Source organism: Pongo abelii, chromosome 19, assembly GCF_028885655.2.
Source record: "Pongo abelii isolate AG06213 chromosome 19, NHGRI_mPonAbe1-v2.0_pri, whole genome shotgun sequence".
Lineage (NCBI taxonomy): Eukaryota > Metazoa > Chordata > Mammalia > Primates > Hominidae > Pongo > Pongo abelii.
In genome coordinates this window covers 9,145,917-9,173,515 of record NC_072004.2, presented here as the reverse complement: position 1 = coordinate 9,173,515, position 27,599 = coordinate 9,145,917, and the positions used below count along the sequence as shown (strand labels likewise).

Here is a 27,599-nt window from a genome sequence, read left to right as displayed (position 1 = left end):
AGGTGGGGGTATCACTTGAGCCCAGGAATTTGAGTTTATAGTGAGCTGTGACTGCGCCACTGCACTTTAGCCTGAGTGACAGAGCAAAACCCTGTCTCTAAAAATAAATAAGTAATCCACTTTGAAAGCAGCAAAGATTCATGATACTGTAGAAAACTGATCCAGAAACATGGAGAATAAATTGGAGAAACTCTTACAAAATTTAGAGGAAAAAGACAACCTACATATTTAGAAGGAAAGGGCTCACTGAAGTTTTCCAAAAATCAACAAAAGGGGACCAACATCCAGACACATCTTTGCAAAACATATGAAATACCAGGACAAGAAAAGAATATATACAGATTAAACAACAACAACAGCAACAACAAGCCAGTGAGATGATCGTGGAGCAACATCTACAAGGTCTTAAGGGGAAAAATTTGTGACCTAAGAATTTTATACCTAGCTAGACTGTCTTATATTATATAGGCCACAATAAAGAAAAGACATTCTCAAATGTGCAAGGGCTCAGAAAATGTTCCAAGTATCCTTTTGGAAATAAATACTTGAGAATGTTTTCCAACCAACTATGAAATGAATCAAAAGTAAGAGTTTACAGGGGAAAGTGATGGCATAAACACAAGGTGATGTGATTGACATCTGTGTGCTTACTGGTAATGAAAACTGAAACCAGTAAACATAGAGATGCCAAATTTGGTTCTAAAACATAATGCAAATATCATTTTTTAACTGTTTGAAAAGGGAACATCAGTGTCTCTCTCTCCTTCTCCGTTCCCGTGTGTGTCTCTGTGTGTGTGTGTGTGTGTGTGTGTGTGTGTGTATCTATCTAGCTATGTATATATAAAATATTTAAATTTAGTTTGAAACTTCAGATCATATTAAAAACTATGAAGTAGAATGAGCTGGGGAATAAAACCCTTTGTCTTAAGTACAGAGAATGTAAAAAATGCTATTTCATGTTCAATTCTGACAAGTAAGAGCTATTAGATCAACTAATGCTTCTGAAAAACCAAAAGATAATCACAGAACTCTGGAGAAAACAGGATATAAATTATAGCTAATATGCCAAAAGATAAAACAGAAAAAATGAAAAATATAAAAAGAAATTATGATAAATTAAGATCACAGAAGACCAACCACTAAAGATGAAACAATGAAGGGAAATGGATCCAACTGCTCTGCTGAAAAACTGAATTTAAAACAGAGTACTGTTTAAGAGGAATATAACCAAATAAAATGATTTTTTTTTGAGATGGAGTCTTGCTGTGTTGCCCAGGCTGGAGTGCAGTGGCATGATCTCAGCTCACTGCAGCCTCCACCTCCCGGGTTCAAGCTATTCTCCTGCCTCAGCCTCCTGAGTAGCTGGGACTACAGGCGCTTGCCACCACATCCAGCCAATTTTTTATATTTTTAGTAGAGACGGGGTTTCACCGTGTTAGCCAGGATGGTCTCGATCTCCTGACCTTGTGATCCAGCTGCTTCGGCTACCCAAAGTGCTGGGATTACAGGTGTGGGCCACCGCGCCTAGCCTAAAGTGATTTATTTATTTTATTTTTATTTATTTATTTATTTTTTTAGACAGAGTCTTGCACTGTCGCCCAGGCTGGAGTGCAGTGGCGCGATCTCGGCTCACTGCAAACTCCACCTCCCAAGTTCACGCCATTCTCCTGCCTCAGCCTCCCAAGTAGCTGGGACTACAGGCACGTGCCACCACACCTGGCTAATTTTTTGTATTTTTAGTAGAGACAGGGTTTCACTGTGTTAGCCAGGATGGGTCTTGATTTCCTGACTTCGTGATCTGCCCGCCTTGGCCTCCCAAAGTGCTGGGATTACAGGCATGAGCCACTGCACCCAGCCTAAAGATTTTTGTAAAGAGCTTACAACTTAAGCAGTAGCAAAGGTGTATCCGCAAATGAAAACAAAAAAATGAACCAAAAGTGGAAATGCTAATATCAGCAAAGTAGAATTCAAGGCAAGCATGTTTATAGTGGAAAAAGAACATCACCTAGCAATTAAACAAGGATTTTTTGACGTAGAATAACATCTCATTGAAATATATTAAGCAAAAATCAATAGTAATACAAAATGAAACAGACAGAAGTCCTTAGTGAAAGAAGGCTAAATTAATCCCAAGAAGTGAAAACTATACAAGCCACATTTCCTGACCACAATATTATTTGTTATTAAAGAAGAAATAATGAAAATAAATGAAATGCATTCAATTCTAGAAGTTAGAAAATGAGCAAAACAAAACCCAAAGAAGGCAAAAGGAACAAATTAATAACAACAGAAGTAGAAATTAATATAGTAGAATACAGAAAAAATAGATAAATACATCCAAGAACTGATTCTTTGAAAAGCCCAAATACAAGCTAAAAAAAAAAACAAAAAAAACAAAAAGACAAAACACTGTCATGTTTAACTACAAATAAAGAAAACGGAACTTTAAGGAGTAACAAGAAATAAATTACAAGGCTAGTATATACAACTTTAGCCTAAAAATCTTGGAAATCTGAATGAAATGCAAAATGTTAGGAAAACATAAAGGAGCAAGTTAAACTGAGTAAGAGACATGGAATCTGAACAGATAAATAGTCATAAGAGATGTCTGGATAGAGATGGTTTCAGAGGTAGGTCCATGTAAACATTTAAAGGACACATCAATTTCATGCTATTTGATCTATTCAGAAACATAGAAAAAGATGGAAAGCTATTAAGACGAAACAGATGACAGTCCTAAAAACTGACTGGTTTGCAACTTTAAAAAAGCAGTTTTATATGATTCAGCCTTAATATAAAAGCTGGCATAACCATATATACACAGAGACTATATGGGCCGATTGATCAGCCTCATTTACTAGGAGACCCAACGTTTTACACCCCACAGTTTCCCATCCTACCCCTACCCAGCCGCTGGGACCCCATCCACCCTGCCAGGACACACTTGCTCCACGCAGGAGTAACAAGTAAAGAGTAGGCAGGACGCCCTGCTGCCCTGCTCTCTCAGGGGAGCCTCTGGAGCTAGGATTGAGGGCACAGGTAAATACTGGCAGCTCTGCAGGGGGTCCTGCAGCAGGGCTGCCCTTCTATCTCACTCTACTACCCAAAAAGAGACAGAAGCTGCCAGGGCTGGACACAGGCACTGCCCGACCCCCTACTCGGACGCGCTCTGTCCCAGGGAGAGCCACTGAGACCTAGAGGCCACCATCTGCCTGGCTCGCAGCAGGCCCATCCTGGCTGGCTGGCATCCTGGCTCCTCCTGGGAGCAGTCTACCCTCCCTTTTATTCCTCCCACCTGCTCCTCTGACCGACCCACAGCCAAGAGCCAAGAGGTGGCCTGCAGGCCCAATCCCAGCGGCCGAGACCGTCCTGCCTCTTCCTCCACCTTGGGTAGCTGGCCCCTCTGGTCTGCCTCCTGTGCCTCAGGTGCCAAAATCCTGCTGAGCCGGCCTGCTCGCCGGATCGAGTCTCATCTCTGAGCATATGGCAGGCAGAGCCCGGCGGCCATGGTTGAAGCCAGGGGCACCGCATCTGGCACCTCCCCTTGGAGCAGGGCGGGGAGCTGGCAAAGGTCTCGCTCTCAGCAGCCCTGGCCCACTCGCTCGCAACACCTCTGCCGCTCTGCTTCTGGGCTGTCGGGCTTGGGAAGGTGGGGCGGGGGGTGTAATGAGTGAGGGACACCCAGCCAACATGATCTGTCCTCCCAGGGCAGAGAAACCTGGAAGGGTTGGGTAAGTTGCAGACACCAAGGGCTGGGCGTAGGGGAGGAGCCCCTGGTTCTCTCTGGCCTGGGGTGAAAGAGTTTAAGGGGAGAAGGGCTGGGGCTAACAGGGGTGCCCAGCCAGCTCTGTCCATTTCGGCTGGGCCATTCTGCCCACCAGCAGGTGACACAAGGCAAATGAGGCCAGTCTGCCCAGAAAGTATGCTTGGTGCTGCCTGATCTAGAACCAGAAAGCTGCATGGAACCTCCACGGCCACAGAGTCCAGGTTTCCATGTGTTCGGTTTTCAAGGTGCTGCAGGCATCCGTGGGTTTCATAAGGGCCATGATGGGTGAGGCATGATGAGAATGGAGTACACACTCCCCAGGAAGCTGGCTCTCACCTCGTGGTCCTAGGCTGCAGGTGTCTTCGTAACTCGCCCCACCCTGCCCCAGGTAAGACCACCTTCTTACCACCCTCACCAACAGCACCTCATCCAGGGGTAGAGCCACCTGTCAGGGAGAGCTGGGGCCCACAGGCAGATCTCTAGCCCCCACCCATCTCTCTAAGCCTGTGCTAGTCTCACTGACCCAATCCATCACCCTCAAGCCCTACTTGCCTCAAAAGCAAAATGCCCATTTGACTTTGGGCCTCAGGGGCAGAAAGGCTAACGATGCCCCAAATGAAGCACCTTCTAGCAATGGGCTGGCCAAGGAGCTTAGCAACCTATGGAAGTAAGTGTCTAGAAGAAAGCCCGAAATGTTTGTAACACAGGAAGCCAAGGATTGGTGTCTTTCACATATAAAGAACTCTTCTGAATCAATAAGAAAAAGACAGCAACCCAAAATTCAAAGGGAAGAACAGGCCATTCACAAAAGAGGAAATAAAAAGGGAACGAGGAGATGCGCCCATGTTTAATCTCAAATTATCAAAGAAACAAAACATAAACCAATGAGAATATAGCGCTTCTGCCTAGCAAACTGGTGAAGCCAAGCATACACACACTCACACAATGTGGCTGGGGCACAGATTAAAATATGAACTTTCCCGAGCGTGGCTGGCATTGAGTGTCAAAACCCTGAGAACACACACACGCATACTCCAACGCAGCAACCCCACTTCTACGAATTTATCATCCATTCATTCAAACGTTTGACGAAGCACTTCCCACATGAATGGCTCTGGGAGGCACTGGGTGTTTCCCAAGGCTAATGGAGCAGTGGGTGGCATCACAGCAGGAGGGGAGAGGCCAACAGCACGAGCGTCATCACTCCCATTCCTGACGGTGACACTCAGGAAATGATGACAGTGAGCCGAGCACACTGGGAGAGAATGCGTGGGGGCAGGGGGCACAGGTGGAGACCTACTTAGACCGGTCCCAGGAGGTGACACTCAGATGACAAGAGATCAGCCCTGGGAAGTGCAGGGAGGAGCATCCCAGCACTCGGCAGGTGCAAAGGCCCTGGGGCAGGGAAGTGTGAGAAACCAAAAGGAGGGGAGACTGGAGCTGGCAAAAGCTGGGGTTTGCCCAGCTAGAGATGAGGCTTACAGTTTGCAGGGAGTCCCTAGGGCCTTTTCAACAATGGCAGGGGTTTGGATTTTATTCTAGAAGAACAGCATGTGCACAGAAATGTTGGGTGGTGGGCCTGTGGCTGGTTTTTATACTCTTGCTTTGCTGTCTTATCTATATATTTTAAAATTTACTGCAATGAGGATACAATTCTTGTGTTAGAAAGAAAGAAACATGGCTGGACGTGGTGGCTCATGCCTGTAATCCCAATACTTTGGGAGGCCAAGGTGGGCAGATCACGAGGTCAGGAGTTTGAGACCAGCCTGACCAACATGGTGAAAACCCATCTCTACTAAAAATACAAAAATTACTGGGGCATGGTAGCACATGCCTGTAATCCCAGCTACTCAGGAGGCTGAGGCAGGAGAATCACTAGAACCCAGGAGGCAGAGGTTGCAGTGAGCTGAGATCACGCCATTGCACTCCAGCCTGGGCAAGGGCAACAGAGCGAGACTCTGTCGAGAGAGTGAGAGTGAGAGTGAGAGAGAGAGAGAGAGAGTGAGAGAGAGAGAGAGAGAGAGAGAGAGAGAGAGATGGGGGAGAGAGGAGAGATGAGAGAGAGAGAAAAAGAGTAAAAATAGTCTGAGGTGAGGCTTTTTTTTTTTTTTTTTTGAGATGGAGTCTCACTCTGTCACCCAGGCTGGAGTACAATGGCACAATCTCAGCTCACTGCAGCCTCCGCCTCCCAGGTTCAAGTGGTTCTCCCACCTCAACCTCCCAAGTAGCTGGGATTCCAGGCACCCGCCATCATGCCCAGCTAACTTTTGTATTTTTGTAGAGATGGGGTTTCACCATGTTGCCCAAGCTGGTCTTGAACTCCTGACCTCAGGTGATCTGCTCGCCTTGGCCTCCCAAAGTGTTGGGATCACAGGCGTGAGCCACTGCTTACTAAGTAACCCACTTACTTACAAGGGGTGGGAATCCTATGGTAAATGACATCTGTATTCAACAAGGTGACATTTATATTCCCAATCCATGGGGATTCTGCTGCGGAGAAGTGCTACCCCCTTTCCAGGAGATGGCAGAAGTGTGTGTGTCTGTGTGTGTGTGTGTGTGTACGCATGTGCCTGTGTGTGTGAGGTTTCATCCTCTCCCTGAACACCAACTGTGTGCATGGTAAGGTGGCTGGGAGTGAGGACAGTGCCCTAGCCAGGGTGGCTGGGGACAGCTCCCTGGGGGATAGCCCATGAATGAGACCTAAACAGTGCAAAGGAGGCGGGGCAAGAAGGTCTGAGGGAAGAGCATTCCAAGCAGGAAGAGCAGCCTGTGCAAAGGCCCTGAGGCAGGACCAAGCCCGAGCTGGTCCAGGGACTGGATGAAAGTTGGAGTTCCTTGCACAGACGGAAGGACAGGGGCAGGAGCTGAGAGATGAGTCCCAGAGCTTGAGGGGCCATGTGAGCTGGATAGGGTTTGACTTCTTTTTTAAATGTCATGCAAAGCACCTGAGGGGCCTGGCCTGGCCCAGGTCACCTAGGGCTGCTGGGTTTAATCACATAGGGCAGAGGCTGGCTTTTGCTTTCACCCTCTCAGGGACGGTGCCCTGACTGCCCAGGCCCCACCTCATGCCCAAGGCTACCAGAACGTGCTCTCCACTCCACACCATGGTTACAAAGAGCCAGGGTCAGGCTCTCAGGAGCCTAGACTGTCATTCTGCTGCCTGAGCTACATTCTGTCTCAGGAACTGCAAATACATATTCAGGTGAGGAAGCATGGATGTGAGTTCTTTATACTGGCAAACTGAAGCACTGGGTCCTCTTCCTGTACCAAGCTGGGGTCTTCAGGGCTTTGCTGGCCAGAGGGGGCCCTGGTGCACTGGCCCCCACCAAGTGCTGCCCAGGGAAGCTCTGCCCTTTCTTTCTGCTGCCTCCCTAGTTGTGGCCACCTTCTCAGATGGTTCCCTTTGGTGCACCAACAGGGGCAGAGGCAGGCTCCTGGAGGGTGCACACAGCAGTGCAATGCACACCCAGGGCCAAGGCCTTCCTTCCTGTATACCCTCTCCTAGAGAGCCACCCACTGGGACAGCCTCAAACACCAGGCCTGGGTCTGACAGGTCCGCTCTGGCCCCCTGCAATATCGATTTTCCTTTCTTCCTCAAGAGCAAACCCTAATGTCTCCAATCTAGAATACTCTTCTTCAAAGACTCCCTTTCAGCTCACCGTGGCCAAGAATCTACTTCTGGCCCCAGGACGTAAGTGGAAATCTATTGAGCAGGGCTGCAGGGAAAGGGTTCACATCATCCAACCTATGATCTGGGGCCATTCACCATTCCAAGTCTCAGGTTCTTCATCAGTAAAATGCGGTACTGACGATGGTCATAACTGCTACCCGTTCACAGGATTTAGGAGGAAATGACTATGGTGCCGTCAGATGGGTAAGGGGAGGTCACAGATGCTCTCAGCTGTGTCCTGAAGGATGAGAAGGTGCCGCCAACTGCGTGTGATGGGCTCCAGGTGGCCTCCGACTCTGCAGCTGAGAGTGGAGGGTGAATGATGGCGGGCCAGTGGGAAAGGCAGGGCCAGATCCCTGGGCCTCGTGAGGCCAGGAGGAGAGCTGAGATCTGAGACGCAGTGTCCTGGGCCCAGTCCTTAGCAGACACAGGAAAATAAGTTGGTGTGGTGGGATCTGGATGATGCAGCCCTGCATCATCCAGCAAGGTCCCCTTCTTGGCTGTGCTACAGGCCTAGAGCTGGGGCCCTACAGGCAGGGCTGGGGATGAAGAGTACATCAGGCTCATGGGGGCGTCCACTCCTCCCCTGGAGCACGTGGTGGTAGAATCCTATTACTTGCAGAATAATATCTGGAAAGAATAGGACCTAAGCCCTTGGGTATTAGGAGAAGCCGGAGGCCATGAATGCCTTTCCCCTTGGCACATGTGCTTGGAATCCGCTCCTGTGCCACTTCCCTGTGCAGCCTTCCTCTCAGCCCCAGGCACAAGAAAACCTCCAGGTTTAGTGCCCATCTCCTGGTGTGGGATTTTCTGTCTGCCTCCTGCCCTGGCAAATCAGACCTTGATGTTCCAGCACCTAGCACAGTGCAGGTCACCACTGACTGCTCAGCGAACCCACTGGCATATACACTCTGGACAATAAGCTGACTGCGGTTGTCTCTGTGAGATACCAAGGCTGCCTGGACCAATGAACCCATAAACACAGGCTCCCCAAACAAAAGACATCAGTCAGCACCCTTTGCAATTATTCTGATGATACCCCTGAGACAGCCTGGGTAAAGGGTTTAGGCTTTCTTTCTTTCTTTCTTTAGAGACGGAGTCTCGATCTGTTGCCTAGGCTGGAGTGCAGTGGCACAATCTCAGCTCACTGCAACCTCCGCCTTCCAGGTTCAAGCGATTCTTCTGCCTCAGCCTCCCGAGTAGCTGGGATTACAGGCACACACCACTACGCCTGGCTAATTTTTGTATTTTTGGTAGAGATGCGGTTTCACCATATTGGCCAGGCTGGTCTCGAACTCCTGACCTCGTGATCCACCTGCCTCGGCCTCCCAAAGTGCTGGCATTACAGGCGTGAGCCACCGCACCCAGCTGGTTTAGGCATCTTTAAAACCTGCCAAACTCTTTGACAACAAAGAGGGTACAAGTTGGGCTAGAGAGGGTTTGAGTGGCACCAGAAATCAGAAGGTCGTGACACCTTTGACAGATGCACAGCTAATATGTGAAAAATGGGACCCTTGAGCTCTGAATCGGAAGGATTTTCTGCAGGCCTCAGTCTGCTGTCTATGGGGTGTGGGATGTTAGTTGGACAAGAACATCTCTTCCTGGACCCCAGGATACAATCCACGGCTCCAGTGGCAACGGTCTCAGACTACTGATGAGCTTCAGGGCTGCAGGATGCTGGGAAGCGGGAAGGATCCAGCCGGACAGAGGGGGTGGCAGACAAGCAACCAAGGAACTCAAAATGCTGGCTCTGTGACTTACAAAGCTGTGTGTCCTTGGACACGTTGCTGCACTTCTCTGAACCTCCGATTCCTCATTTATTAAGCGGGGGTGAGCGTTTGTAACAATCTTTTAAAAAGTTCCAGCGAGATGAAGCCCGACATGACAGGCACTAAAAAATGTTGGCTCTCATTATCTTTACTGTAGTTTAGGAGCCATGGCAGAAAACCAATTTTATTGTATTACTGGCACATCCAATTATTTTAAACCCAAAGATATTTCTCACTCAAGTATGTCCTTGATTCACTGAATAATGGCTGACCTCTGGCTGTTCTGAAAAGCAACTCCATCTGTAGCGGATGTGGTTCCTTTACGGCACTTGTCACCCTGTGCAGTGATACATTTTTCAGTTTGGTTTGTTTATTGTCTGTCTTCCTCCCCGAAGTGAAGTCTTCACTGCTGTATCCCCAGGGCCCGGGACACATAACAAGCCCTCAATAAATATTTGTTGAGCAAGTTCAATAAAAACGGGCGCAGCTGCCACCACTGTGCGGCAGACAAAGTGACCCTCAGCCGAGCAATTCCGGCACTCCCCTACTCCAAAGGTGGAAGTCACCAGGCTCGAGTCTCTGTAAACAGCCGAAAAGTAAAGGCTCCAAGCAGGATTCGGAAGGGCGGAAAAAGGCAATTTTGGAAAATGCTGCAAAACTTAAAAAGCAAAGCTTGGAGAGTGTGGCTCCGTGCCTGGGGAGGAGAGCAGGAGCCGATAAATCTTCCCTCTCCAGGGAGGTTTGAAGGGCTTTGGTGTTTTGTTTGGACTTTAATAACACAGATCCTAAATCCACTGCCTTATGATGAAAATATATTTGCAGATTTAAAAATACGGGGCCTTGGATTCTGAGGGCAGCTCTCACAGGAGGAGCCAGGAAGGTTCCGAGGCTGGGTGACCGCCTGAGGATGAAATCCCCTCCCAGGCTGCCTGACCTGGAAGCCCATCCCGTGTCATTCCTGCCTAGTGCACCGGGACCCCCAAAGGGAAGGCATGGAGAGGCACGCTGGGGTGGACTTCTGGGATGGGGCAAGCCTGCCAGGCTTTTTCTACCTGAGCCGCCCCAGCCGCCTCCCCTGAGGGCAGGGTGGTCTGCAGCCTGGCTCAGGGGTGGGGTGGCCGGGCTGGGAGAGGTTGGGGGCTGCACTGACCATGTGAGATGGGAGCTCAACCCCTCTTCTCCACTTGGAACAAGAGGGTGCAAATGAGTCCCCAGCAGGCTCTTTCTTTTTGCTGAACAAGATGGATTGGAAAACAAATTGGCTCAAATAAAGCATGTAATTAGATTAAAGCCTCTTGCCCAGAGCATTTGGGACTGCAAAAAGCCCTCCTGGCTGGAGGCAGGAGACCTCAGCTGGCTGAACCAGCTCCTGGACATCCAGAATTTTCTCTTGACCCTCAGCTGCTCAGCCCCGGTCCTCCCCAGCCAGTGTCAACTCTGCTGAGGAAATTGATTCTCCCGCGAAGTCACCCCAGACCCTGCTCTGCCACCAGTCCCAGACCTGGGGGTCACCCTGTTCCCAGCCTGCAGATGCTGCCTCAGCCTGAGAGGCATGCCCCAGTTGGAGCTCAGCCCATCTGCAGCAGGAGCAACCGGAATGGTGATGAGTCTACACCTGCCAAGCCCTCACCAAAGTGCTTTCCACCCAATGTCCTGGGTAAGCTGCACAGCCACACAGGAAGAGGCAGTTCAGGTGGTACTAGGACTGCCATGGCCATGACACACAGGAGAAAACAGAGGCACAAGTGTTCAGCATCCAAAGTCACTGACCGGTAGGGGCCTATTCCCTAACACAGCTGCCTTCCACTCCAGCACAGGACAGAGGGGTCTCTTTCTATACACAGAGCCATGGCAACCTGTTGACTAGTGAGTACTGACCCTTAACCTCCCCCCATCACAATACAGGAGCTGCCCCTTCTCTCTCTCTCTCTTTTTGAGACAGGGTCTCCCTCTGTCACTCCAGTTAGAGTGTAGAGGCGCAATCATAGCTCACTGCAGCCTCGAACCCCTGGGCTCCAATGATCCTCCTTAGCCTCCCACGTAGCTAGGACTACAGGTGCACACAACCAAACACAGCTAATTTATTATTTTTTGTAGAGATGAGGTCTCACTATGTTGCCCAGGCTGGTCTCGAAGTCTTAGGCTCAAGTGATCCTCCTGCTCCGGCCTCCCAAAGTGCTAGGATTACAGGCATGAGCCACTGCACCTGGCTGCCCCTTTTCAAGGGACGATCCTTTTGGCTTCCCAGCCCTCAGGCAGAACCTCTGTGTAGCTTCCCCTACCCTCATCTATCCTTGCCACCATACCCTTCCCCAAATAGTGCCCTCCTCCCACCAGCCAAGCCTTTAGAGATAAAGTGGTGTTCACAGCCTTCCAGGGGAAGTGGGCCACGTTCAAGAAGTTGCTGCACTGAGAGAGCAAGTTTCTCTTCCTGCACCTGTTTCTGAAGTTCCTCATCCAAATGGCAGATAAGTTCTGGCTCTTAATGGTAATGAAAGCCCAGGCAGGGAACAAGAGAAAGAAAAGAAGAAAGTGTGAAACCTGGAGTTCCTATTTTGAAAGGCCCGATAATGAGCAACATATCTCCAGAAAAAAAAAAAAAAAGAGGGTTGATGGAAGAAGCACGGATTGAGAGCAAGTGAACAGGCAGCACACAGACCACTGGTTTCCCTACCCGACCTCATGGCAGGCATCACTAATCAACCACAGCACCCTAATGGGGCCCAGAACTCAGTAAGGTATTCCTTATTGACGTCCTTCAACTTCCAGGCTCTGCACCCTACAGTGGCTATTTGGGAGGGTAGCTGTGTCTCTGCCTGGTATGTGAAGGGAGTTGCTTAGTGAGGAAGCTGACGCATCCTTGCTATTCCTGATTCACTGTCATTTGCCACCGACTGACAGACTGGACACAGGCCACAGAACCCACCCCCTTGGAACTGAAAGAGTTGCTTGGCTCATGCCTGTAATCCCAGCACTTTGGGAGGCCGAGGCAGGCAGATCACATGAGGCCAGGAGTTCGAGACCAGCCTGGCCAATGTGGCGAAACCCTGTCTCTACTAAAAATACAAAACTTAGCAGGGTGTGGTAGTGGGTGCCTACAGTACCAGCTACTCAGAAGGCTGAGGCAGGAGAATCACTTGATCCTGGGAGGTTAAGGCTGTAGTGAGCTGAGATGGCGCCACTGCACTCTGGCCTGGGCAACAGAGTGAGACTCTGTCAGAAAGAGAAGAGAAAGAGATGAGAAAGAGAAGAGAAGAGAAAAGGAAGGAAGGAAAGAAGGAAGGAAGGGTGGTCTATCCTTGCACTCCTGTTGCCATTCCCATTCTCTTAATCTCCCTGAATCTCCCTCATCACCGATCCTAGGACTGGACAGGACTGCCATCAGCTGAGCCTCACCTGACTTCTGTCACCCCACAGATGGCCTTACTTCCACTTTCTGGAACAGCCCAGCACAAGCCTTCCATCTGTTTCACCCCCAGAACAGCCTTCAAAACTTTTGAAGAAGGAGCCCCTCGCCTTCCAAGGCTTCCTGGTTCCTTCAAACTTAGAGGGCATGGTTTTTAGAAACCCCATTATGCTGGTTCCTCTTCCTAGACTCTCTGGTCCTCAGTTCTTTTTCTTTTCTTCCTTTTTTCTTTTTCTTTTTTTATAAGACAGAGTCTCACTCTGTTGCCCAGGCTGGAGTGCAGTGGCATGATCTCAGCTCACTGCAACCTCCGCCTCCCGGGTTCAAGTGATTCTCCTGCCTCATCCTCCCGAGTAGCTGGGATTACAGGCGCCCCCCACCATGCCTGGCTAATTTTTTTTTGTATTTTTAGTAGAGACGGGGTTTCACCATGTTGGCCAGGCTGTTGTCAAACTCCTGACCTCAAGTGATCTGCCTGCCTCAGCCTCCCAAAGTGCTGGGATTACAGGTGTGAGCCACCGCGCCCAACCAGTCCTCAGTTCTTGATATGAGAATTGAAGAGACCAACCATTTCCTCCCTACTTTACAGACATCTATGTTGAGCCTGAAAGTGCTTCAGATTCTTTGGAAGGTATGATAGAAACCTCGAAGTGTTGTAAACTGGAGCTACTTATCTGTTTGTCTTCATTCTCTGGAATACAGGTGAGAACTAGGCAGTAAGAGGTTCAAACAGTCAAACTACTATCACAAAGGAATCGACACATTGGCAGGAGGAGGGAACAACTGGCAAACAGAGGGCAAAGAAGAGGCAGAAAATTATGAAACCAGCTGGGCGTGGTGGCTCACACCTGTAATCCCAGCACTTTGGGAGGCCGAGGCGGGCGGATCACAAGGTCAGGAGATCGAGATCATCCTGGCTAACACGGTGAAACCCCGTCTCTAGTAAAAATAAAAAAAATTAGCCAGGCTTGGTGGCAGGCGCCTGTAGTCCCAGCTACTCGGGAGGCTGAGGCAGGAGAATGGTGTGAACCCGGGAGGCGGAGCTTGCAGTGAGCCGAGATCGCACCACTGCACTCCAGCCTGGCCGACAGAGCGAGACTCCGTCTCAAAAAAGAAAAGAAAAAATAAGAAAAAAAGAAAATTATGAAACCATGAAACACAGATGCAGAATATCGCAATATCATTTTGAACAGAGGTAAACAGTCCCAACAGTTGAATAAGATTTGTAACTATGACTGTTCAGACAGCACGATTCTTCTGCTATGGCTGAATCATCCTGAAAAGTAAAATTATGTTTGTTGTGCGTTGCTTAATAAGGCAAAAAAGTTGGTGATACATTTGGAAAAGATTTCCACTCCAAATGTTTTTTTACAGTTTTGTGGCATTTCAATGAATAATGTGTCTCAGGTTTCTGGGAACCCTATTTATGGGGAACCACTCAACCCACAACAATGTCACACCATGGTAGATACTGAAGTCCCCCCACCGGCAAGACCAAACTCTGCTACCTTCTCACACGGAGAATAAAGGTATTGGGTTTGCTTTAGGAAAGTAATGAATTCTCAATACACTCCAGGTACCCACAGACTCAAATGACCCTGTGTGGAAGGTGCTAGCAGAAACACAGCCAGAGACACAGCTGCCCTCACAAAGAGCCCACTGTAGGGTGTGGAGCCTCCGGCATCAAGAGGCCAGTGGATAGCCTGGACTTCATCCCTGCTCTGCCCATCTCAGCAGGACATGTCTCAGGCTTTAACAAGTTGCCAAGTTCACCTTTATATCTTTTTTTTTGAGATGGAGTCTCGCTCTGTCATCCAGGCTGGAGTTCAATGGTGCGATCTCAGCTCACTGCAACCGCTGCTTCCCCGGTTCAAGCGATTCTCCTGCCTCAGCCTCCCGAGTAGCTGGGACTACAGGTGCGTACCACCATGCCTGGCTAAGTTTTTTTTTTTTTTGTATTTTTAGTAGAGACGGGGTTTCACCATGTTGACCAGGCTGCTCTTGAACTTCTGACCTTGTGATTCGCCCGCCTTGGCCTCTCAAAGTGCTAGGATTACAAGCATGAGCCACCGCTCCCAGCCCAGTCTTTTATTTCTTAACCATCTCTTCTCTCTCCAAGAACTCCCCAGACACGGGATTTCTAACTGCTGTTCCATATTTGCTTCCCAGTTTTGGAGGGCATTCTCTGAGTCTGTTTCCCTGACTCCCTGTCATCCACAGACCAATGGGAACTGGCATGAGAGAATCACAGCCCAGGAGTTCAGGCATGGCTGTGGATCCCACAGATCCCCAAGTACTGCATCTGATCTGCTGCTAGGAAGTTTACCTATAGGCCTCCCAGAGAGACTTCCAAAACAATTCTGGTGGACAAAGGACTAACCAGCTTTCTCCTACAAGGGAGGCCATATGTGTGAGAGGCACCACTGAGCTCTATTCCTGGAAGCCAACATGCACCAGCTCCTGCTAGAGCTGGGGAACAGTCGCCTGAGACCCCTTGGGACAAGTTAACAGGGTTAATTCAGAGCCCTCTGGTCTCATGTTCTTCTTCCCTTGGAAATCAGGCCTTATGGTAGCCCTGAGGTCCAAATCACCCACTCCATGCTCTTCCTCATGGTAATATGCTCACCAAAACCTTGAGCCACACAGTAAGTTCAGAAATCTTACAGCAGAGATGAGCTCTGTAAACCCAGGAGGAGAGCACAGAGATTTCTGCCTGCTAAAATGAGCTACCTCCCTGGATGACGGGTGTCTGACCGAGGGAGTTCCCATCTCTAAGAGGAAAAGACATAGACACCAAATCTGCATCCAAGCCAGAAAGACACCTGCTAGCAGCCTCCTACGCCTTCTTCAAGATGCAAATTCTGCCTCATAAGATGAACTTTCTAGAGCTTTTGCTAGAGGAACTCAAGTTTCCAGCTATGCCACTGGTTCTAAGTATCATCCTCTATTATCTGCCATCTGTGCCATTAAAAAAAAAAAAACAGCAGCCCGTCCAGAGAGGCGACAAGACACCTTGTTGAACTTGAGGCTTCGTTCACTTGGGCCGCAAAAGACTTAGCAGTCTCTTAGTGACACCCGCCACTGGCTCAGGCCCACGGAAGGTTATGTTGGTATCTGCTGACGTGTGGATTTAGTTAACAATTAACAATGTGAATTAGAATATTCTATTTCTGTGTCTTTCTCACACAGTACACCAGTCCCTTCAGGATAAAACTCCATGTTCTACTCAGCTCTGTAACCTCAGCACCTAGCCCAGGCTCTTGGTAAATGTGTGAGTGATGAATGAATGAAGAGAAAACGAATAAATGGATACATGCATAAATCCTCTGATCAAAATTCCCAGGGAATTCTAGGAGTTGGCAGGGAGCAGGGAAAATACTAAAAGCCACTATCAAGCCTGGCTGAACAAGAAATCCCCCATTTTCAGCCTGTAGCCCAGATGAGGTCAAGGGAAGGATTTATAGAGCACAGGATCAGTATTTCATAAACCCTTCCAAATTGCAGAAAAGGCTGCACCTGCCTCCATCCGTCTGCGGCTGCTAATCCGCTGTAACAGCTCTGTGCCCTCCATTCTATCTCCCACTCAGCGGGCAGAGTTATCCTGTGTATTCGCCTTTAATAAGCTGAAGCCATTCGGGCGCTGCATTCATTGGTATCTGCTCCCACCAGGCCAGCCCCATGGGGTCTCCTTGTCAGCTCTCCCAGTGAACAGGGGATTTTGTGTTCAGCAGGGAAAACAAAGCTGTCCCAATAGGGAACCAGTTGGCTCTCTATAGGCTTCTCCAGCGAGAGCCAACAGTGGACACAGACTGGAACTGCTGTCAGCACTAAAGGGTGATTCAGCTGAGCTGAGCGGGGCTCCCTGGGAAGGTCATAAAAGAAGGATGCTTGTAGTCCTGTAGCGTCCACCCGGCTGGTTGGCTAGCCGGTTAGCTTGGCTGGTTAAGCCAATGCCAGTGAGGTCATGCCTTGGAACCCGATGTTGCCTTTGCTTAGCTTGCCTACAACCCAAATCTAGGCAGCTGTCGGGCAGAATGCACACCCTGGGGCTAAGACTGGGCTAAACTACTTCCTACAAACACACACAAAGCTCCTCAAAGCTCACCACCACTTCCTGATGCCAAAATGGCAACACCATGATGACAGGTGGCCGCAGATGTCCCTGAAGTCAGCAGAGTGATCAAAAAAGATCTACAGCGAAGACTATAGGTGGTTACCAAACACTACTCCGTTCCCCGCCCAACCAGGCATATAGACTACATTACCCAGCGACCCCCTCGTAGTTGGGGTGGTCATGTGACTGAGTCTTGGCCAATGGGACACATGTACAAATGATCCTCAATACTTTCAGGCCCAGTCCATAGGTTTCCCAAGAGCTCCCAATGTTCTTGTTCCCTGACTGTGGGTGGATGCAGAGAAACCCACAATGACAGGCCCTAGAAGATGGCAGAGCTATGTGATGAAAGAGGCCTGGGCCCCTGACTCACTGCTTGGAAGGGAGCCACCCATCCAGGGCTGTGATTGACTGTTGGTATAAAGTAAGAAATAGCAGGGCCAGGTGCAGTGGCTCACGCCTGTAATCCCAGCACTTTGGGAGGCTGAGGTGGGTGGATCATTTGAGGTCAGGACTTCAAGACCAGCCTGGCCAACATGTTGAAACTCCATCTCCACTAAAAATACAAAAATTAGCTGGGTGTGGTGGTGGGTGCCTGTAGTCCCAGCTACGTGGGAGGCTGAGGCAGGAGAATTGCTTGAACCCAGGAGGCGGAGGTTGCAGTGAGCCGAGATTGTGCCACTGCACCTCCAGCCTGGGCAACAAGAGCGAAACACTGTCTCAAACAAACAAACAAACAAAAAGAAAGAAAGAAAAAGAAATAGCTGGACTAGACTATCTGAGCTGTTTGTTACAGCATAAAATCTTCCCTGACCAATACAGGGTTGTGAGAAGTAGAGAAAGAGATTGAATTAGGACAACAGTGGGTACAGCCGTGGTGGTATGCCTGTTATCTTGTCCCAAGGGGCCCAAGTCACTGTTCCCCAGCTTCTAACAGGAGCTGGTAGTGGGTACCAGGAATGGAGCTCAATGGTACCTCCCACACATATGGCCTCCCTCGTAGGTGAAAGCTAGTTAGTCCTTTGTCTTTCAGAACTGTTTTGGAAGTCTCTCTAGGAGGTCTATATGTGACCTTCCCAGCAAAAGGTCAGATACAGTACTTAGGGATCTGTAGGATCCACAGCCGAGCCTGAACTCCTGGGCTGTGATTCTCTTGCTCCAGTTCCCCTTGGTCTCTGGTCTTCTAGAGAGGAGATGTGAGAGATATCAGTAAGACTGTCATTACTGAGACCAGCTGGACACAGGAGGGAGGACATGGGACCTCAGAGAATAACCACCAGGTTTTTCTACAGTGTAGGGCTCTTGGAGAGTGGACAAAACAGAAACCCACAGATGGTCCCCAGATTCCAGTAAAACTTCCTTTCCCACCAAATCACTTACCAAGTATAGCAGAGGTGGCTGGTGCCCCGCCCAGAGCCCCCTGACTGGACCTGTGCACCACCCAGCTGCACGCAGCTCACACTTGCACCCTTCTCTGAATGTTTGCCCTTGACGGATGGACACTGCTTTCCCTGGAGATATCTGGGAGGTTACATGTGCCCTTCCGCAGGGCACAGTCCATAGCCAATGGCTGACTGACTTGGGCAGGTATCACTGCCCAGCCCTTCTGCCTGTAAATATGACAACTTCTTGGATATGATTCCCGAGCTCCCGCGGGATCAGGCTGAGGCTAGACTTCCACTGCAGCCTTGTGTTTTCCCAGTTTCTTCCCCTGCAATCTCCTGCTTCCCTCATGCCTTTACTGGTTTCTCCTGAAAGCGCCCCCTGAATAAATCACCCACACAAGAATCCCTGTCTCGGGCCCTCTGAGATTCTGGGAGAATTAAAGCCAAAGACAGCAGGGCCCCAATAACCTGGGTGGATGGCTGGCATCCCACCCACAGCCATCAACTAGCCTCAAAGAAGAAGAGGGAAGGGTAAGTCCAGGACAATCCCAAAAGGTCACCACCTTCTTGGAGGCTTCTCTGTCTGGTGAAGATAGAAGCTACTATGAAGCTATCTTGGACCATGGGAAGATTTTTAGATGCCGAAGTGCAACTTCCTAATCCTTGGGCTGAAGGAGGTGGCCTTGTAGGACAGAAGGAAGGCTGGTCCAGGAGACTAGGGGAGGTGAAGAGGGAGGCTGGTAGATGCCTAGCCCAGCTTCAGCCTGAAGAAAATCTTGAAGCAGTCTTCTCTAAAACCCATTTCCCCTTCCATGAATTTCTTTTCTCTTTCTTCCTTTTTTTTTTTTTTTTTGGACAGAGTCTTGCTCTGTCACCCAGGCTGGAGTGCAGTGGCATGATCTCAGCTCACTGCAACCTCCGCCTCCTGTGTTCAAGTGTTTCTCGTGCCTCAGCCTCCCAAGTAGCTGGGACTACAGGTGCCTTCCACCACGCCTGGCTAATTTTTTATATTTTTAGTAGAGACAGGGTTTCGCCATGTTGGCCAGGCTGGTCTCGAACTCCTGACCTCAGATGATCTGCCCACCTTGGCCTCCCAAAGTGCTGGGATTACAGATGTGAACCACTGCACCTGGCCCATGCCATGAATTTCTAATCCCTCTTCAGGAGGAGGAAGCTTTTCTAAGCCTCTGTGTCACTCCATAGCTTCCTGCTTGAAAGGATGGTCTGCTTGAAGGACTGTGGTAAAGTGGAAATACTGGTTCTGCCATCGACTCACTGCATGACCTAAGACAAGCCACTGTCCTCCTCTGGGCCTCAGTCTCCCCATCTGTCAGATGTGCAGGCCCAATCGGATGACCTATCTCTCGGTTCCTTCTGGTATTGAGAGCCTGAATTTCACTCTCAGGATGCCTTTTGGACAATGCTGTGCTGAGGAATGTCTAACAACTGGCTCTCTGGGGAACTAAAAAAAAAAAATGCTTTGATTTTTACCATTTGTCAACTTCCGAAGTGTAAATATTCTCACCATGGCCAATTTCAAACTCCCAGCAGGACACCCTGAACGCAGAATTGGGAAGAGATGCACAGTCGGCCCTCGTGAGCCAGTGTGAACAGGTGTGAGCCGGCTCCACACACCACCAAGCTTCACATGCCTCTCTCTGCAAAATCATTTCAGATCCCTGCTTCGTTCCTGATTTCTACAAATAGAAGGCTTTCTCCTTTCCTTAATCCCACAATACATCGTACTGTTGAGCAGAGACCACAAAACTGTGCAAATGACACTCGTTACAGTCTTCCCTAGGAAGGCACTGACCTCTCTGGAGGAGGGAATGGGGAGGGGCAATGCCCCGCTGGCCACCTCCCTCCTAGACACCAATCTACTGCCCTTACTGAAGCCTGAAGCCCTGCCCTGGATGGCAAAGACAAGGTCCATGAACCACGCCCCAGGGCAGAGGCAGGAGACTTGTATCGTGTGGCCACACAAACAGCTTTAGGAGCAGAGGGAGAGAGCTGCTGAGAGGAAAATCCTGCTCAGCAGGAGGTGGGGCTGGGGACAGTCTGAGCGTAACCACACCAGCCACAGGAGGAGGCAACTGGTAGCCTCCCGGCCTCAACACCACTGTGCTGGTCCCTCCAACTCCGAAGGTCTATGTCCCCAAGAGCAAGGCTGCCTGGCAACTGGCTAAACAATGTCCCCACCAATCCATTCTCCTCTTTTCTTTCCTACCCTAGGGTTGAGCACCCTCCTTGGTCCAAATTCCCCACAATTTCTTCAACACAGCCCTGAAAGAACCTCCCAGGCACCCCCCCATTGCCCAGGTGCTGTGCCCAAGAACACGAGGCTGGCTCTGCACCCCAGGCCCTGCCTAGCTGCTGGCAGCACAGGGGAGGACAGCAGATGGGGTCTGGTGGCCACAGTGGCCTCCAAAGCCGGCCTTCCCAGGCCCCAGCGATTTTGAGCTGAGAAGGGGCCAAATTTATCCTTTAGCCCAGCTCCTTCATTTCACCGAGAAGACTGGTTCCAGGATTACCAAATGGCTTGCAAAATGCTTTAACTAGAGTGGGGTGGAATACTCAAAACCCATGATCTCCAGTAAAGGATTGCAGTGATGGTTGTTATTATTTCTTCAAGTCTGGAGCGGCTTTAGATCTGGCAGGGTATTTAAGTAATTAGAGGGACCACTGTGGGTCCTGCTCAATCCCCTGCTTCTGGGGCTGGAGGGGGATTGAGCAGGAGGGGGATTACTCACCCCAGTTCAGTGGCTGTGAAGATTCTGCCATGTGAGCCCGCTGCAATAGGGGCTGGAGAGTCTGTACGCTGAGGGCCTCAGGCCAGGTGTGACCCAGTTGCTACAAGTCCCCTCCCACCACAGCCCAGGACCTGTACAGGAATCTGCAAGGGGTTTCAGGCCGAGCTCTGAGCCTGGGCCACCTGGAGGGTCTCTGCATCCACCCCTGCCTCAGCCTAGCTCCGCAGCCTGCACTGCCCCACCCCTGCCAGCCTCTGCCAGCAAGGTCGCTGTGACAGCTATGTGACATGGAGGTGGGTCCAAGGACTCCCATCCTCTCTCTCCCTGACACCTGTCACTTGTCCCGTTCCCATCAGCCATGCTCCTTGATCCCCCAGTGGGAAGAGCTCCCAAGAAGGGCTAAATATTCCGCCCCCACTTGCTCCTCTGGCCTCCCAGCTCATCCCTTTATCCTCCTCGAGGCTGGTGGCAGCTCCACCTGCAAAGGCCCAGAGACAGGGGAACAATGGGGCTCCTGAAACCCACCATGCAAATGGCTTCTCTGTGCTCCTTGGGGTGATAGAGGCCCAGGGTGGAGGGGTGGGGGGCGGTAGAGCTCGCCTGGCCCTGCTCACCCCCAGCCTGACCTCTGCCCTGGTCCTTTGTGCAGGTCCCAAAAAGGAGAAAGAGGGGAAAAGGACGGGGGGGTGGGGAGGAGGCCAGGGAAAGTGAGGGAATGAGGAAGGTGGGGGTAGGGGGTGTAGGAGAGAGGGAGACAGACAGCAGAGAGCGAGAAAGAAGAGAGGGGAAACTGACTTGTGCAGGCTGCTCAGAAGCAGGTTCTCCTGGCCAAAGGGAAGTAAATGTTAAGCTGAACCCTAGGAAACTGCCATTTTTGTGGGTCTGAAATAGGCATAGACAGCAGCAATTCCGCACAGTTTGACCTAATACACATGGGATGTCTGATCTCAAAGCGGGGGGGCAGTGAGCAGGTCCCCCCACTAGAAGAGTCCCATGGCCCCTTGGCTTGGGCTCTGGCTTTCTTTCCTGGGCCAGAGTTCTAGCAACCTGGGCTGATGTCAGAAAATCTGGGTTTGATCCAGTGGTTCTTAGCCAGAGGCTCCTCTGTCCCCCAAGGGACACTTAATTATCACAACTGGCCAGAGGGCAGGTGCTGGTATCCAGTAGGAAGATGCCGGGGATGCTGCTTCACATCCTACAGTGCACAGGGCAGCCGCCACCTCAAAGAGATCTCCAGCCCCCAGGTCAACAGTGCTGAGATTGAGAATCCCACGGTTTAAACACCTTAAATAACTGCTGAATGTCTTTCTGTTTCCACACCCTCTGACCCCACCACTCACTCCACGAAGCCACAGGACTGCACGTGGCAGTGCCTCTTCTTTAAGGGTAGGTGAAGTTAACAGTGACAGCATGTACCACACGGGGAACACTTTCCACCTTACATGCCACTTTGCATCCTTGAAAGCAGCCCAGGAACGGCACCCAGATGCATTTCTAAATAGAATGCTTCATATATCACAACATTGCATAATTTTTTTTTTTTTTTGAGACAGAGTCTGGCTCTATTGCCCAGGCTGGAGTGCAGTGGCACAATCTCGGTTCACTGCAACCTCCACCTCCTGGGTTCAAGCGATTCTCCTGCCTCAGCCTCCCAAGTAGCTAGGATTACAGGTGCCTGCCACCATGCCCAGCTAATTTTTGTATTTTTAGTAGAGATGGGGTTTCACTATGTTGGCCAGGCTGGTCTCAAACTCCTGACCTCCAGTGATCTGCCCACCTTGGCCTCCCAAAGTGCTGGGATTACAGGCGTCAGCCACTGCGCCCAACCTGCATAATGTTTTTTTGTTTTTTTAGTCGGAGTTTCACTCTTGTCGCCCAGGCTGGAGTACAATGGCACCATCTTGGCTCACTGCAACCTCTACCTCCAGGTTCAAGTGATTCTCCTGCCTCAGCCTCCCGAGTAGCTGGGGTTACAGGCATGCGCCACCATGCCCAGCTAATTTTGTATTTTTACTAGAGATGGGGTTTCTCCATGTTGGTCAGGCTGGTCTCAAACTCCCGACCTCAGGTGATCCGCCTGCCTCAGCCTCCCAAAGTGCTGGGATTACAGGCGTGCGCCACCATGCCCAGCTGCATGTTTTAGTAATTAAACCAGCGAGCAAAACAGCTGTGAGGAGACATTTCGGGGAGAACCAAGAAATGCTGAATATGGACTATGTATCAAATGATATTAAGAAATGCATTGTTAATTTTGTGAGGTATAATAATGACATTAAGATGTTCTCAGTTTTTGGAGGTGTATTCCAAAATATTTAGGGCTGAAATGTCATAACGTCTAAACTCCTTTAAAAATATTTTAACAGAAAAGATAGCTGAAACAAATACCACAAAATGTGAATTGCTAAGTCTGGGTGATGAGAATGTAACTGTCCCCCATGCTTTTCTCCCTACTTCTCAAGATTTTTCAAAATAAAAAGTTTATAATGAGTTGAATCACATTAATTCAGAATATACTAATGTATAGTACAACTTGGAATTTGGGGTACATTTCATTTTAGGTTGTGCTAAGTTTTACCATGGAAAAACGACCAGGTATACAAAAGCTCAGTCCTTTTTTAACATGGTCACGTGGGAAATGTGGCTGACTTAAGGAAACGGTTTTGTTTTTTTTTTTTTTTCTGAGACAGAGTCTGACTCGGTCGCCCAGGCTAGAGTGCAGTGGCATGATCCTGGCTCACTGCAACCTCCGCCTCCCGGGTTCAAGTGATTCTCCTGCCTCAGCCTCCTGCGTAGCTGGGACTACAGGCACATGCCACCATGCCCAGCTAATTTTTTATTTTTAGTACAGACAGGGTTTCACCATGTTGGCCAGGCTGGTCTTGAACTCCTGACCTCAGGTGATCTGCCTGCCTCGGCCTCCCAAAGCGCTGGGATTACAGGCGTGAGCCACCGCGCCCGGCCGAGGAAACAGCTTTCTAAACCATCAGCTGCATCCAGTTCAACGTGATGCGTAACTAATAAAGGAGCCGGGTTTGTCTCTCGGTGCTGCCCCAGCTCTCCTTAATGCTTTTGGAGAGAATGTGTGGGTTTTATTCTGTATAACAGGAGTTCTCAGCCTCGGCACCATCACCATTTGGGGCCAGGTACTTCTCTGTTGCGTAAGCTGTCCTGCGTAACACAAGATATTTGGCAGCATCCCTGGCCTCTACCCACTAGATGCCAGCAGCACCCTCCCCAACCCGAAATATCTCCACATACAATAGCCCCTGATTAAGAACCACTGAAATCTACGAACAGAAGGAAACTATGCAAAATGCTCCTGTACAGCAGTCTTTCCACTGATGTGACTAATTCTTCAGGTGTAATGTGTTGTGTCACTTGTTTTTGTCACCTGGCATTATATTTTATCTTTCCATTTAGATATTCTCCCCACACCATTATATTACTATCCCATTGCTGAGTAACTCAAGCTCTACTCAAAGACACGTAGGTTGCGTCTGTCTTTTGTTATTATAAGCAATGCTGCAATATTCATCTCTGTAGCTAAATTTTGGCACACATCGCTGTTTCCTTTGGCTAAATTCCTAGAATTGAACTGATGGGGTCATGGATACCTTTTGATACACAATGCCAAATTACCCTTCATAAAAGTGGCACCAGGTTACCCTCCCACCACCAGAGTAGGTGGGTACCTGCTTCCCCAACCCTTTCAACAGAGAATAATTACTTTTTATTTTCCAAACAGTGTCACTCTAATGTCTAATACTTTTTTTTTTTTTAAGACAGGGTCTCACTCTGTCACCCACGCTGCCATGCAGTGACGTGATAGCTGGGACTACAGGCATGTGCCAACATCCCTAGCTTTTTTTTTTTTTTAGTAGAGATAAGGTCTCATTATGTTGCCCAGACTGGTCTTGAACTTCTGGGCTCAAGCGACCCCCCCACCCTGGCCTCCCAAAGTGCTGGGATCACAGGCATAAGCCACCATGGCTCCATCCCTAATAAGCTTTTAAAAGAGTATTCTTGTTAATGTTATTTTTTATTACTAGTAAGTTTAATGCTTCCTATGCTTATTGCCATTTGTACAAATTCTCTAAATTTCTAGTTCACTTTTTTAGCCTGATTTCATATTAGGATCTCTTATTGAATTGTAAAAGTTCTTTATTATTGAGGACATTAATCTTTTTGGTCAACCACGTCACAAATATTTCTCTCAGCTTTTAGTTTGCCTTTTATTTTGCTTATAGAGATTTCTGAGATACAGAAGTTTTCTACTTATTATTTTTTGAAATGGAGTTTTGCTCTTGTTGCCCAGGCTGCAGTGCAATGGCACCATCTCGGATCACTGCAACCTCCGCCTCCCAGGTTCAAGCGATTCTCCTGCCTCAGCCTCCAGAGTAACTGGGATTACAGGCATGCACCACCACGACCGGCTAATTTTGTATTTTTAGTAGTGACGGGGTTTCACTATGTTGGTCAGGCTGGTCTTGAACTCCCGACCTCAGATGATCCGCCCGCCTCAGCCTCCCAAAGTGCCGGGATTACAGGCGTGAGCCACCGCGCCCGGCTCCACTTATTATTTATTCAAAATCTTTCCTTTTATGCTTTGACATTTGTGTCATGTCTAAAAGGCCTTCCTCACATCAATATTACATTTTCATATATATTTTATTCTAGAACATTTAAGGACATATACTGAAGGTATATAAATCTTTAATCCATTGGTGATATACGGCATATTTTGTTATTATTTTAAAATAAATAGCCGGTTTTCCCAGGACCATTTACTGACTGATTCATCCTTTTCTGCACTGACTCAGTCACAGCTTTACCATATGCTAAGTTCTTATGTTTACATTTGAGTATGTTTCTAGACTTTTTCTTTTTTTTTCCAGACACAGTCTTGCTCTGTTGCCCAGGCTGGAGTGCAGTGGCACGATCTCGGCTCACTGCAACCTCCGCTTCCTAGGTTCAAGTGATTCTCGTGCCTCAGCCTCCCAAGTAGCTGGGACTACAGGCGCTCACTACCACGTCCAGCTCATTTTTGTATTTTTAGTAGAGATGGGGTTTCATCATTTTGGCCAGGCTGGTCTTGAAGTCCTGGCCTCAAGTGATCTGCCTACCTCGGCCTCCCAAAGTGCTGGGATTATAGGCATGAGCCACTGCACCTGGCCTGTTTCTAGACTTTCTACTCAGCATTAGCGATCTCTCTATTCCTACACCAGTACCACACTCATTTAAATAATCCTGTTTACAATATCTTTAAATATCTGGTAGGGCAAATCACCCTCCATTAATCTTCTTTTAAAAAAATTATTGGCAATTATCACCCATTTATTTTTCTGGCTGAATTTAGGAATCGTGTTTCATGTAATTGGGATTTTGACTAGAATTGTGCTAATATATAGATTACTTCTGGGAGAACTGATAGCTTTACAATTTTGGGTCTTATCTTCCCAGAACGTGGCAAGACCCATCTTTTCTTCTGTTCTTCGTGTTCCTTGGAAAAGTCTTGTTCTTTTCTTTATATACGTGCTGTACTTTATTGCTATATTTATTTCTGTGTTTCATATTTTTACTGGTATTCTAGTTGAGATTTTGTTTCCGTTATCATAAAATTGATATGCATTCACTGAGTACTTACTACAGGCCATGCTGACCTTTGTAGGTTAATTGTTTAATTGCTCCTTGCAGAATTCTATTAGTTCTAACAATCTTCAGCTGATTCTTTGCAATTTTCTGCTGATTCTTTGCCGGTGGAGGTTTTGGGTTTCTTTATGCTCACCCATTCTGGGATTAGCTGATTTGTCTGCCCTGTCTCACTCTGGCTACCTTGTGACCCAAGGGTCGGAGCTCTGCTAACTGTTCTCTAGTGCTCACCACCTGTGGCCCTGGTCATGCCAGCTCCATGAGCCAACCAACCACACTCACCAGAACCCCTTTAACTGGCACCTGTAAAAGGCAGTGGCTTTTGACTGGCTGCCCCTCCTTGTCTCTTTGGTTTCAGGTCATCCCTCAGTGGATACTCGAGTTTGTCTTCTTTCCTAGTAGGATGTTACCACATAGGATTTTTTTTTTTTAATTATCTAAAATTGACCAAACAACATAACTTTGGCTGGGCATGGTGGCTCACCCCCGTAATCCCAGCACTTTGAGAGGCTGAGGTGGGCAGATCATGAGGTCAGGAGTTCGAGACCAGCCTGGCCAACATGGTGAAACCCCATCTCTACTAAAAATACAAAAATTAGCCAGGCATAGTGGCACGTGCCTATAATCCCAGCTACTCAGGAAGCTGAGGCAGGAGAATTGCTTGAAACAGGAAGGCGGAGGTTGCAGTGGGCTGAGATTGTGCCACTGCACTCCAGCCTGGGCAAAAGAGCGAAACTTTGTCTCAAACAAACAAAAACATAACTCCTGTGAGAATGGCATGGTGGCCAACACCACTCACAGACTCTGTGCCCGGGCAACCACGGCCGGGATCCCAGTGATGTGGCTTGCTAGGGCTCACCCATCTCTCTGTGCCTCAGTTTACTCCTCTGTAAAACGGGGAGGAGATGACAGTACCTAGCTCCATAGGTGGAAGAGATGATTAAATGGTTAATAATGTAGAGGATTTGGAACAGTGCCTAGCACAGAGCAAGCATCTTATGTATATGAATGTTGTCTCCTCCTTCCCTGAGCCATAATCCATTTATCTTTTATTCTGGGTCTGGTCCAGTCTTCTCTCGGGATAATACTA

General features: G+C 48.9%; 1 protein-coding gene across 4 annotated transcripts in view; it reads right to left on the bottom strand.

Annotated features, from left to right (window-relative positions):
• Positions 1–27,599, bottom strand: part of NTN1 (netrin 1) — a 244,213-nt gene that overhangs the window by 27,976 nt on the left and 188,638 nt on the right. The gene's annotated exons all lie outside the window — the stretch shown is intronic.